This window comes from Vespula pensylvanica, chromosome 10 (genome assembly GCF_014466175.1).
Source record: "Vespula pensylvanica isolate Volc-1 chromosome 10, ASM1446617v1, whole genome shotgun sequence".
Classification (NCBI taxonomy): Eukaryota; Metazoa; Arthropoda; class Insecta; order Hymenoptera; family Vespidae; genus Vespula; species Vespula pensylvanica.
Window position 1 is genome coordinate 6,292,549 of NC_057694.1, and position 12,500 is coordinate 6,305,048.

Genomic DNA, 12,500 nt, shown 5'->3' on the forward strand with positions numbered 1-12,500 from the left:
AAAAAAAACAATCAAATAAAAAGAAATCAAAAGAAAAAGAGGAAGGAACATCTTAATTAAATTACGAGATAATGATTCCTTGCAAAAATAAAAAAAGAAAAAGAAGACAGAGAAAAGAAAGAAGGAAGAAAGAAAGAAAGAAAGAAAGAAAGAACAAAATTACTTAGAAATCTTAACAGAACGTGTTATTAAAGTCGATGGACACGCCCGATATGAGGCTGCTTGTTTAATCAAATTTTTCCAATTAGTGGCTAACTACTATAGTAGCACGTAACTAGATAGCAAACAACGGTTGGCACGCGAGTCCTCATCGTCTTCGTCGTAGTCGTCTCGTAGTCGTCGTCTATGGCTATGGCTATTATGGCTATGAGAAACTTTAACAAATTGTACAAGCGCAAAGCCATACCTACCACGTTATCATTCACCACGCCCTTCTCTGATTTCTTTACTTATCTAACTCGTTAACCATTATTACTGCAACTAATTGTGATTGTGCTAACGAGGCGAACATACGTTAAAAATTCAGGAATAGGTTATTAAAAAACGAAAAGTAAAGATAACTTTTCAGTTCCAAGTGAAAGTCGAACGTATACCATTTATCTTTCTCGTGATAATCATCATCATCATCATCATCATCATCATCATCATCACAATCGCCGTCTAATTCTTATATTATTAATCTCATCCTAAGGATTATTTGTTAGTTCGAAGTGAAAGTCAAACGTATATCTATCTTTCTGATCGTCGTCGTCGTCATCATCATCATCATCATCATCATTTTTATCATTATTATTATCATTTTATTTTTCTATTATTAATCATACTTTAACGATTAACTTTTTAATATAACGCGTAACATTGATCGATCTAATTCTTATTTTATCCTCGTTTTAAGGACAATTTTTTTATTTTTTAAAGTTAAAGTCGTCTCTCTCTCTCTCTCTCTCTCTCTCTCTCTCTTTCCCGTAATCATCAACATCATCGTGATGATCATCGTCAGTACCATTTAATCTTTATTCTATTCTCTATCTATAATAATCTTATCAATTTCATTTCTGGCTTATCCTGTTTCTTTCTATCTTTCTCACCTGCCAAACGTCTAGTCTCTCTCTCTCTCTCTCTCTCTCTCTCTCTCTCTCTCTCTCTCTCTCTCTCTCTCTCTCTCTCTCTCTCTCTCTCTCTCTCTCTCTCTCTCTCTCTCTCTCTGTCTGTCTGTCTCTTTCTCTGTACCTGGTACCAACTAATCGGAACTAGTTACGTAAGTCGAGGACAAGCTAACCGACTGACTAACTGACTGACTGCCTTTTCTACACGATTCCTTTTATACTCTAGCCACGGCTGTCATCGAGTCGTTCGAACTTCAACTCACGTTGTCTGCGAAATACTTCTTCCTTTTCTCTCTCTCTCTCTCTCTCTCTCTCATTTTTTCTTTTGCTCTCTCTCTCTCTCTCTCTCTCTCTCTCTTTTTTTCTTCGTCTCTCTCTCTCTCTCTATCTCTCTCTCTCTATTTTTCTTTTTCTCTTTCTTTCTTTTCCTTTTTCTTCTTGTTTTCTTCTCCTCTTTCTTCTTCTTGTACTTCTTCTCCTTCTTCTTCTATTTTTTCCTTTTCTTTTCCGACTTTCAGAAACTTACGTTTAACCACTGTCCTCGTTGAACCAACTACGCTTGGTTGCCCTCGATCGTTCGTGAAACTTTTTCGATATCATCTTTTCTTCTTCTTCTTCTTCTTCTTCTTCTGCTTCTTCTTCTTCGTCTTCGTTTTCGTCTTCTTTTTTTCTTCATCTTTTTGTTTTCTTCTTTTTCTTTTTCTTCTACTTTTTCTTCTTTTTCTACCTATCTATCCATTAATTATCCTCTCCTCAATCTTTTGATTATAATTCAGGCAATTTATTTTTCGTTAAAATTTATTCCATTTCTATTGTGTCGTTAGCCAATAAGTAGTGTGTTCGAAATTTTTATTTAAAAAAAAAAAAAAAAAAAGAGAGAGAATAACTGCGAGTACAGTGTTAATTATACGAACAAATATTTTTTATCCAACGTCGATCAAATATTTTTTATCCACGACGTCGAACAATTTTGTTCGCTTTTCTTTTCTTTTCTTTTCTTTTCTTTTCTTTTCTTTTCTTTTCTTCTCTATTTTGATAAATAAATTCCAAAAATATATATATATAATAATAATAATTTAAATTTTATGAAACGAACGAAATTTAATTAAAAAAAAAAAGAAGAAAAAAATGAAATAAATGTCATTCAAAAATATAAAAAATTCTATTACGTTAAAATACGTCGAAACGATTTATAGTAATAATCTTATCTATATATGTACATTATTTTTTTTTTTTTTCGTTTTTTCTTTACCATTTCTTGTTTTTTGTTTGCGAAGGTCGTCACGGTAGGATTACAGAGATCTTATGATCGTCGAATTTATACAGACCGTAGAAGGACTTAGGCGATATAGTTGTGAATTCGAGCGTGTACTTGGTAACAATGAGTGAAAGTTAGAGTCGTGATTGCTCGGCGAAAGCAAGACGGACGACGAACGTCGTTGTCCTCGGATCAAAATGTCGTTTCGTTCCTTCTAATCGTGAATTTCACCTTATACCGTGAACTCCTTTGTAGTTGATACTTAATAAACGATAGTTAATGTGAATTGTAGAGAAAAGAAGAGAAAAGAAAATATTAAACGAAAAGAAAGAAAGGATACGTGAAAAGTTTTATTCGAAAGATTGTTCGACGTAAAAAAAAATTCGTATAATTTTTTTTTTTTTTTTTTTTTCAATAAATAATAACAGAATTTTCAGTAGGAAAGAAATATATTACATTCTATAAAAATCTCGTTCGACTAGTCCTAAACATTTTTGTATTAATTTCGTTAAATATTTGTTCGGTTTTAATAAGGGATTATTACATTTTTAAGAAGAAAAGAAAACTCTTAATACGTACGAAGTGTGGTGTTCATTCAGATATAAAATATTTAAGATATAACAGTGGACGTTAGAAATTTCTTTTTCTAATCGAACGATTACTGTCCATTAGGAAATTCTTTTCCATTAAACATTATTTACTTGCATGAGTAAAATACTAAAAGGAAAAAAGAATTCTGATATCCGAGAAATAATTAATATCCGAATAATTAATATTATTCGCTTGCGTATAAAATACAACAAAGAATATAGAAAAAGAATCTGAAATCCAAATAAGTAATGTTAACTTTCTCTTTCCCTTTCTCTCCTCTCTCTTTCTCTCTCTCTCCCTCAAACACATACATATAAATATCAAAATAAAATATATCAAGAAATAATATTTTATAAATCGTATCGAAGTAAAGGTGTAGATTTCTTTCCTATATATAAATCGATTCTATCCGACAATAGCCGACAGTTAAAGGCGATAACCATTTTCTTCTTTCAGTTACATGCATGAAAAACTTGCCGTAAAACGTTCAAAGCTTTGTAGTAGAAGGGCTTTACAGAAACGGTCAAATAATTGTTACTACGTGTATAAAAGCGATCACACCTATGTACCTATTCTCATACATACATTCATACACACACACATACACATATATATATATATATATATATATGTATGTACAAATATACTTTCAGTGAACTCGAAAAGAGACTCGTGATGAAACATACGAAGATGTGAGAAGACCGTCTCGCTAATTCTTCCACGTTACAATACTTTGGACTTTTACGATTGTTCATCCCTTACAGACATACACACGGATACACTCGCACACACACACATATACATAGATAGAAAGGAAGATAGACAGATGAACACATAGTCAGACATAGACACTCTTCATAATCGCAGACGTAAAATTATTCGTGAAAGCAAAGCGAGTTGACGATCGAAGTAGCGTTTCCCAAAAGATAAAGAGAGAGAGAGAGAGAGAGAGAGAGAGAGAGAGAGAGAGAGAGAGAAATGTTGGTATGTTCATGGAACAATGAGATGAAGAGCGAAGTAGAATTGGAGGGGGAGAGGGTGTTGGTAAAAAGCACGTTTTAAAACGACCATGTACGTATATGTGTATTTGTGTGTATATACATGTGTGTGTATGTGTATGTGACAAAAGTATCATTCCAGTTGAAAGACAGACTCCAAGCTTTGTGTTCTATATACAGTGAAAACGGTCGCAGTTCCGTCAGACAAAAGTAGAAACGTAGACGGTCCAGCCCTTTTACTTTTTATTATTATTATTATCATTATCGTTGTTGTTAATATTGTTGCTATTATTTTGTTCTTTTATCATATTTCTATTTTATTTATTTATTTATTTTTTTTTTAAATATTTTTTTCTTTTTCTTTCTCATTTTTTTTCTTTCATGGAGACTGTAATTACTACGGCTCGTACACAATCACCCATATGGATTCGTGATATATATATATATATATATATTGTGTGTGTGTGTGTGTGTATAGGTATATATGAGAATTTCTTTGAGATTTACGACGACGATTTATTTAGTAAACAATGGCGCATTAAGTTTTAAAACGAAACATTTAGAATTTCTTTCGCGGATACCCTTGATTCTTTTTTCTTTTGAGATCGAGATAAGAAAGATATTTCTTATTTTATTATTCTTATAATGATAATAATAATAATTATTATTATTATTTCTGTTTTATTTAAAAATTCAAATTACACTTTTTTTTTTTTTTAAATATGCGTAATCAAATTTGTTCTCATGTATGTTTCTTTTTTTTATATACATAAATACAAATATCTTATATATTTTATAATTCATATATATATATATATATATATTAATTATATTTAATGTATAACGTGTAATTTCAAATTGTTTGGAAAATTTTCACACGTATCGTTTTTTTTTCTTTTTTTACATCGATAAACATATCATACTTTTTCCCTGTATTAGGCTACTGATATCAAGATTCTCTAGCCGATCTATCGATCCATGAAATCCGCGAATATAAAAGGAGTACATCAATTTTTTGCCGTTCTTATATATCCATCGAAGAATTCTGAAGAAAAAAAACTGGTGCTAGAATGGAGATGAAACTTTCTACTGAAATTAACTCGAAAGAAAAAAATCTTATTCGAACTATGTGCATTAGTTTCTAATATATATATATGTATATATATATATATATATATATATATATATAAATGGAGGAAAAAAATGTTAGACACATCTTACTTCTTTCTTATTTCCTTCGTTCGATCGTGAAGTAATCATTATTTCAGTTAACACTCGTCTTATTTATTTATTAATTTTTTTATTCATTCATTTTTTATTTTAACTCAAACGATGATCATAGATATGATTCATATTTCATTTTTTTAGATAATTAATACAATGTATAGTTAATTTTACATTATATATAACATAAGTACGCAAAGTGCATAAGAAAATAAGAAAGAAGAAAGAAAAATTATTATGCATGAAATATAATTAATCGTATTATATTGTAATATAATCAAATTAATTAAATATATAATACGCTTTAACAAAATTACATACGTATATAATACACAGATATTAATCAAATAACATATAATATACTCGATCTCACTGCATATACAATATATATATATATATATATATAATACGAATATATATACACACAATACAAATAAAAGAAAAATGATATTAAATATAATATCAATCCTATATTATCATTATATATCAAATTAAAATAATTTATAAAATCATCATATATCCTATCATTATATACATTAAATCATACAAATAGTTATGAACAATTTTGAACATGATACATAATAATTAATATAATTATTATATCCGATATCATTACATATATAACCCTACATATACACATACATACATACATACATATATATCATTTATAATCTATAATATATCAGTACAAACCTATCAAAAATCATTGAATTTGATTATCATCTTTATCCCGTTTTCTTTATTAACATATTTTCTTTTTTTTTTTCTTTCTTTCTTTCCTCCTTCATCCCGAAAGATTCACATCGATCGCACACGATGGAAGATGGATAGGAAATCGCGATCATGAGTCAAGACCGTAACGAGTTCGACTAGGCACGAGCCTGTAAAGAACCCACGTCACGTCACTCATACACAACAGCACACAGTAGGAGAGGGAGAGAGAAAGAAAGAGAGAGAGAGAGACAGAGAGAGACAAACAGAAACAGAGATAGACAGAGAGAGAAAGAGACAGACAAACAGACAGAAAGATAGAGAAAGAAAGAGACAGATAGTGAGAGAAAGAGAGAGATAGATAGAGAGAAAAAGAGAGAGAGAGAGAGAGAGAGACAGAGATACATAGAAAGGTGGGGTACCTTACAGAGAGTACTTGGCGGTTTCGAAGGCTCCTTGCTAGCAGAGCTCAACCAGTCAAGTTGAAACCGCGAGAGAGTTGCGATATTAAGTGTGAGCTCCCTAGCACTTCCTCGGGTTTCTTACTATTATTATTCCTTTTTTCTTTCTCTCTTTATCTCCTTTTTCTTTTATTTTATTTTTTTTTATTTCTTTTTTTTTTTTTTCCCTTTTAATCTTTCTCCATTATCTTCTCGTCATAAAATCTTAAAGCTCTCCATATTCTTTATCTCCTACATTTCGTATATCACATTATTTCCTTATTTCTTTCCGTCGTCATCGTTTTTTCGTTCTGTACGTGCAAGTAGTTCGTATCGTACGAGTGACAGTGGTGCAGAATTTCCGACCCTTCTTCTTTTCTTTTCTTTTCTTATTTTGTTTTATTTTGTTTTGTTTTGTTTTGTTTTTGAATCTTTCTTTCTTTTTTTTTTGTTTTTTTTTTTTTTTTTTTATTATATATATATGTGCATGTGTGCTAGTGTTGTGCGCGTTCGTACCAATATCTCGTCGAGTGTTTATATACTGTCGAGAAAATCAGGATTTGATTCGATTTTCTCTTTTTCTTTTTTGTATTTTTTTTTTCGTTTTTCTTTTTCTTTTTTTTTTGTGGGATCGAATTATTTAAAGTGAAATCATTGAAATCGATTCGAGAGATTCCTATATGTATTATTATACGTTGTACATATGTATGTATGAATGGTTATATATATATATATATATATATATATATATTTCTTTTTTGGTTAAATCTTATGATCGATTAATTAATTCAATCAATGTTTCTTTTCGAGTTTCGTGAAAATCTTTGTATATTACGATTAAAGATTTTTCGATGATCGATGAAACGTATCGGTCTTCCATTATATTTTGACTAATCGTTTTGACGATCATTTTGCTAAAAAAGAATTGGTTTCTTTTCCTTTTTGTATTATTATTAATATTATTATTATTATTATTATTATTATTATTATTATTATTATTATTATTTGTAATTTATTCACTTTTACAATAGTAAATATATAAATTAATAATAATAATAATAATAATAATAATAATGATGATGATGATGATGATGATGATGATTATATTTATACAATTTCAATTAATCATTTAACTAAAACTAGCAACATATTTATAATAATCATATATATTAATTTTTAATAGGTTGATAATTATATATAATAATTAAATATGTACATACGTACATATAAATACATATATAAAATGAGAAAATTGTTGTATGTATCGTCGATTGGATGAAAACAATTTTTTTGTTTAGAATCGTTTGAATAGATATTTTTTTTTTTCTTTTTTCTTTTTTCTTATTCATTTTCTTCTTCATTTTCTTACTCTTCTTCTTTTGTTCTTCTTTCTAATATGTCACAACGAAACGAACGGAGATCGTTCTACGCGTACGCCATAAATTTATGATAATGGTGGAATGTTAAAATTGGCGCCGTGCGTCATGATTCTTACTGTCACAGAAAACACGCGCCAGCTTGCCTAACGTCTGACACAAACACAACATTGGTTCCACTTTCGAAATGCTTCGTGACGATTTCCTACCGATTTATATACTGCAACAAAGAAAAATGTTTCGTTGATCCCTACGATTATCTCTATTTTTGAATATAAAATCCTTTTTCATTTTTTATTTTTTTTTTTTTCGTTAATCAATTGTATTTTTATAAAAGTAAAAAAAAAAAAAAAAGAAAAAGAAAAAGAAAGGAAAAAGATATACTATATTCTTTTCCTTTTAACCTTACTCTACAAACAAAATATATAATTTTTCTATCAATAAGATTGAACGAACTATATCGTAAAATCGGAGAGAAAGGAAAAACAAAAAATAACTAAATAAATAAAACGAAAATCGAAAGGAAAATCGTCCGGGAAGGATTCACGAAGAATCGTTAAGTGTTGATAAAAATATTTTTGACTTTTGAAAAAGACTTTTTTGATGGAAAAGGATAATCGTAGGTATTTATATCACTTCGTTAAATCCGTTCCAGTTCGTGCATTGTTATTTTTCTGACGTACATAGGTATGCACGTATCACTGAGTTAGTTCGCGTTGATCGTACCACTGGTGATAGGAAGGAATATGTCAGGGTTGAAAGAGATCGTTTAGAGATCGTTGAGAGATCGTTTTACTCTCGAATCGGTTAGCAACGTAACGCAAAACGTGTTAATCGTGATTATTATTTTATTTACGCCTTATATAAACCACTCTCTCTTTCTCTCTCTCTCTCTCTTTTTTTTTATATATATAGGGAGAGTTATTATTTGTAATTTGTTTTACGATCTTAATGTTAATATATTTATAATTTTATCATATACATATATACATATTCATTCTTTACTATATATATGTATGTATGTATATTAAATGTAATATATATATATATATGTGAGCAATATAGGTAATGTATTCCCTATCGTTAGAGTCGTAAAGATTAAGAATCATCGTTCCTTTTGGAATCTATTTCGAGATAGAAAATAAAAAACTGAAATGAAAAAGACCATCAGAGCGAAGCAATCTATCCAACGAAAGCTTCGAAGATAACTACGAAATGGATTTGAGAAACGAAAGAGAGAGAAATAGAAAGATGATAGAAAAAGATAGCGCAGATATATATATATATATACATAGACGGACATACATACACATATATACGACGAATTCATATTGAAAGAAGCTAAAAATATGGACTGACGCTAGGAAGAACATAATACGTCGAAATTCTGGTTCGTTGCATATTTCTAAATGCAAATGTATATATGAACCTAAGTACGTACTTATATATGTATGTATTATACTAAACTTTATATATGTATGTATATATTATTATATATCGAGAAGAACGATTTATTTATATAAGAGAAATTCAAACCAACCAATGAAATACATACATACATACATATATATATATATATATATATTTATCATTTAAATAAATTTTATTTATTAATAATAAATAATTTTCATATATTTTTATTACTTAAGTAGACTTTTCTTTATTTAGATCTAAATCTAGTAATATACATTTTTTTTTTTTTTTTAAATAAATGTTATAAATATCTATATTTTTATATTGATATATAAATATAGATGTATAGAAAATTTTTAATAAAATTTATCAATTAATTTATTATTTAAATAAATAAGTATATATATATATATTCGTTTTGTTTTGTTTTTTTTTTTTATTGGATCGTTTATATTTGTTCTCTATAAATGATGTGTTTCTCTCTTTCTCTTCCAAGCTCTCTAAACAATATTATACATTTCTAATTTGATTGATAATAATCAAAGTCTTTGAACGTGGGTGGAATAGTTTCTAAGATAGCACAAAAGCATCGACTCTAATTCCACTTTGATACGAAATGTCGGTTAAAGTAATTAGCGATGTAAAGGTTCTTGTTTCTCTGTATATGTCAAGTACATACATATGCGTACATAATTTAATTCGTTAATTAATTATAAACTGTCTTCTATTCGTCGAGTCACTTTGTAAGCAAATATTAACGAAACTAGATTTATTAGTTTCGAACAGATTCCTTATTTATTTATTTATTTATTTATTTATTTATTTATTTGTTTGTTTTCGTTTCTTTTTCAATTCATTTAAAAAGGAATATATATATATGTGTGTGTGTGTGTATATGTAATGATGTTATATATATTTAAATAAAAACAAAAATTTGCAAAAAAAGAAACAAAAATACATATCGACGCGTAATTTCAAAGTTATCGTGTTATACAGTATTAATTATCACATTGCATGGTATTACAAATTTTATAAATATTTATATGTCATTGTATAAGTATTAAAAAAAAAAAAAAAAAAAGAAAAAAACGCGGAACGAAAAGAATTTCATCTACTTCGGAAGGAACAGTGAAATTCATTTTCTCATCTTACATGATTCAACGATGTACACGTATTGTTCGTTCGTATGTTCTCACGTACGTAGAAAAAGAAATAGGAGTAGGAGTATAGGAGTAGGGGAAGGAAGAAAAAGAAAATATAATAAAAATAAAATTAAAAAAGATAAGAAGAAAAAATAAGAAAAATATCAAAGAAAAATATCAAAGAAAAGTACGGAAAAGAATCGCTGTGACGTCAGGGACTATTCTCTTCAAATAAATCTATGCATGCATGCATGCATGCATGCATGCATGCACTCATTGCGTGTGTGTGTATGTGCAGTTTATTCGCCTATCTTGCTCGCGCACACTTTAACGGTACTCACGATACTATTTCTACTACGTTTGTGCAATCCACGTGTTCGATGCGTGTGCATAAGCATGCCGTGTTAAACGTGATTATCGTGTCGTGAAGAAACCTTTAATAAGGTTTGAATTCTACTCTTTTTTACGTATGTCTGTTTGTCTGTCTGTGTGTGTGTGTGTGTGTGTGTGTGTGTTTCTCTCTCTCTTTTTTTTTTCGCTCGTTTCATATTAGTCGATAACGAACTCGTACTAATTGTATATCTCATAAAATGATTTTTCTTTTCTTTTTTTTTCTTACCTTTCTTTTTCTTTTTCTTTTTCTTTTTTTTTTTTTTGTTGGAGGCCGTGAAATATTTTTTCTTCGTGTTTACAATTTTTTGTTTCTAACAATTTGCTCTTTTTTCTTTACGGTAAAATTGAAATTTTTGATTGAATTTAAGAAAGAAAGAAGTTTCGTTTCACTTTTAATTTTATATATTATGTGAAATTAAATATACATATATATATATATATACATATATGGTTATATCATATTTTGATAATTATTAGTACGCTCTGTTAATATTTTTAGTAAAAAATTGATCTCCAATCTAAATACTAAAAATGTTTCATATCATGATATATCAAATTTTAGTTCATAAACATTGATTAAAAAATTCAATGATACTGAGTTATGTTCCATCTTTAAGATTCTTATTTATAGATAATAAAATACACAAATGGAATTATAAATCAAAGATTAAAAATGGTCGAGAGTAAAAGAAGAATAGATTAGTGTGGATTAGTTAGAATGGATTAGAGTGATAAAAGAGAAGAAGAAGAAGAAGGATACACAGACGCGCACACAACTGTATATATCTATACATATTTGCATATTCACACACACACACACACACATATTATTTAGAAATGATAAATAATAGAATAAAAGGAGAAGATGATGAAAAAGAAAAAGGCTTTCAGTGAAACGGCTAAAAGTAGAAAATATCGAACGTCAAGCCCTAGATACGAATATAGCTAGATTGGAAACCGAGTTCAGTCGAGATAACGGGAATACGATCGATGTGTTTTAAATCGATTTGACGACTCGAAAGGATTAAAACCAGAAATAAATGATTCCGTGAGATTACGAAAGCGTGTGATTGTCTAAAATTAAAGTGAGTAAGAAAATGAGAAAGAAAGAAGTATATAATAAAATTCAGTTGATCGCTTAGTTCGTATGATAAAATGAATGCGATTAGACGAATCATTTTAAGGAACTAATCTTTCTCTTTTAAAATTTTTTTTTTTCTCGAAACACACTCCCATAATCGTCGGATCTATTAATGGAGAAACAGAAAAAAATAAAATGGAACGGAGATCGTTTCTGTTTTATTTATTTTTTCTTTTTTCTTTTTTGTACAAAGGAAATTAAAATTTATACGGACGAAGAATAAAAGTTCCATTTATTTATTTTTTCTTTTTCTTTTCTTTTTTTTTTTCTTTTTTTTTTGTTTCTTTTCCCCGTACAAACAAAATTGAAGTTTACACGGTTGATATTACGAGAGAGAAGAAAAATTTCCCAATTGTAATTCTTTCGTTATTCTTTTTGAAATGAGATATGTATATCCGACATGTTTGCTCGTAGAAGAAAACGTCCTGTCCATTTGCATAATGTCCTTATTTGTCGTCTCACTCTGTCATGATCTCATTCGTACGTCCTTCTTTCACTTTTCTTCTTCGTTTTCTTTTTTTTTTTTTCTTTTTTGTTTCTTCTTTCTCTCTATGTTTTGAAATATCCTTCGATCGGACGTGACCTTGACACAACGTTGGAATTTAAATAGATGACCGAGTGGATGTTCCTTATTAATTATTATTAATTATTGTAGGTCATCCTATCTTTCCTTTCATCAATCGATAATTACTATATCTTTCACTTTC

General features: G+C 28.7%; 1 protein-coding gene across 3 annotated transcripts in view; it reads left to right on the forward strand.

Moving 5' to 3' along the window:
• The window catches only part of LOC122632550 (IQ motif and SEC7 domain-containing protein 1), a 105,353-nt gene that overhangs the window by 54,267 nt on the left and 38,586 nt on the right, over positions 1–12,500 (forward strand). The window contains exon 1 of one of the 3 annotated variants that reach the window (XM_043819473.1): positions 7,019–7,033. The exons of the other annotated variants lie outside the window; for them this stretch is intronic. The gene's annotated coding sequence lies outside the window, so the exon portion shown is untranslated. Of the gene's footprint in view, positions 1–7,018; positions 7,034–12,500 lie in introns of those variants that run through there. 3 annotated transcript variants of the gene reach the window in all.